Below are 2205 nucleotides of genomic sequence, written 5' to 3' on the forward strand. Positions count from 1 at the left end.
GCCGATTCTCGCTGACCGTTGTCAGTTCGTTTGAGTAGGAACGATCTTGGTTGCAATGTTCGGATTTCGAATATCCAAATATCAGATTACCTTTGCTGACGTCATACATTGAGTTTACCCTTTCTTAGTTTGTCATTCAGTTTCTCAATGCATGACGCAAAGGTAATTTGACATTTGGATTTTCGAAAAGGAGAAGATCGTAATCGAAGTCGTTTCTGCTCTAACGAACTCACAACGGTCGGCGGGTCCCAGTTCGATAGCGTTCTTGAAGCGTCATGCCTACCGGCTCCTGAAGGTTTCTGAAGACGACGACCTAGAAGCTTCTGAAAGAAAAAATGGACACAAAGAGACCCGAAGAAGCCTCTTCTCACTCCTCCACGTGTTCATGTGTGGACTTAATCCACCTTCCGGCATGGTCACCTTTGTAAATAGAAACTCCTAAAAGAAAAAAAAAGAAAAAAAAGAAAAAAAAAACAGTGACATTGGATATACTTAGGCCTAACCATTGTAGCATTTGCACGTGCATGTACGTGTGCGTAGACACACCCACACACACGCGCGCGCGCGCACATACACACATTCGTAAATATGCATCCGTGTATACACATACATATCATCTACACTTATTAGTTAGGTTGATTAAACTTACTGGTTGATTGGCTTGAGAATAATATTAATACAGCAAAGAGGAAAAGTCGGTCAAACACTGGGGAAGACATCCCCCCTCTCCCTTTATCCTCCCCCTCCTTCAACCTCCCTTCCTCCTCCCCCGAACCTCCATTCCTCCTCCTCCTCCTCCTCCCCAGAGGATTTTCCAAAGGCTCGCAGACTGTTCACTTAACCAGCAGGAAAGGGAGATGGACTGCTATGGTTTATTCAAGAACGGCAAGTGGTCAGCTAATTACTGGGGAGAAAGAGAGATATAGATAGAAAGAGAGAGAGAGAGAGAGAGAGAGAGAGAGAGAGGATACGGAGACGATATAACGATGGAGACAGGAATAAATAGGATACGGATTTGTAATAGGAAAATAATGAATAGAAATTTAAGATAAAAAAGGAAACCTGTGTGTGTGTGTGTGTGTGTATACATGTATGTTTGTGTGAATGCAAGTACATGTCCATGATAAAAAAAAAGAGAGGGAGAGAGAGAGAAGGGGAAGGGTGCGTTCGAGTACGCGCCATTTCATATAAACGTACATCGTTACCAATATTCTCTATTGTATTGTGAAAAAGAAAACACGTGTATGAAATGAAGATATATTGTACACATACATCTTAGATACTGTGGGTTTGAGTATGTCCGCAGTCAATCTTCTTCTTTAATTGCGTTTTTAATGGACCGTGAATTCTAACTTGAGCCCCGTTCTCCCCCACTCTCCCCCTTTTTTGTGGGAAAGGGGGAGGGTGGGGAGAGGGGAACGCGAGAGGTGATAAACTATAAATGGGGCACTTCCTCGGTACCCAAAACAAAGAAATGGTTCGTTTACCTGGGACGCTAACATTCGTTCATCTTTGCCTCCTTGTCCCTCCCGAAGTACCTTGAGTTCCCTCCTCCTCCTCCCCTCCTCCTCCTCCCCTCCTCCTCCTCCTCCTCCTTCTCCTCCTCCTCTTTCTCCTCCTTTCTCCTCATATGCGCCAACCTCGACTCCAGAATGGTCTTCCTTGTCATTGTATTCTTTGACGTCATGTATTATCTCTTTCACTTTCTTTTTCACTTTCTTTCACTTTCTCTCTCATTCTTTCACTCTCTCTTTCCGTCTCTTTTTCTCTCTTTCTACCTCTCTCCCTCTCTCTCTCTCTCATCATTCTTTATCACCGTTGCATTTCCCTCACTTCTTCGTATTGAATGCATCTTTACTGTCTTCTCCTTTGTCTTCTTTCTTCCTCCTCCTCCTCCTCTTCCTCCTCCTCCTCTTCATTGCCTCTCGTTTAAATGCATAGGTCTGTAGTCTCCTTCTCACATCCCCGGCTGCTCTCTTGATATCTCTTGTTTGAAGAGCGAAAGAGAAAAGAAAACAAGGCTGAAGTTGAGCAATAAATAAGACAGCCAAGGTAAGGAGGGATTTGTTGTTCTTCGTCGTCTTCGTAGGGCCTTCCTGGTAGTCTTGGTTTCAGTCTCAGCAGTGAGAAACCTTTCGAGGGAGAGAGAGAGAGAGATAGAGAGATGAGAACCTTTCCGAGAGAGAGATAAGATCCCGTCCAAGA

Source organism: Oratosquilla oratoria, chromosome 9 (genome assembly GCF_046742065.1).
Source record: "Oratosquilla oratoria isolate Oo_2021 chromosome 9, ASM4674206v1, whole genome shotgun sequence".
Lineage (NCBI taxonomy): Eukaryota > Metazoa > Arthropoda > Malacostraca > Stomatopoda > Squillidae > Oratosquilla > Oratosquilla oratoria.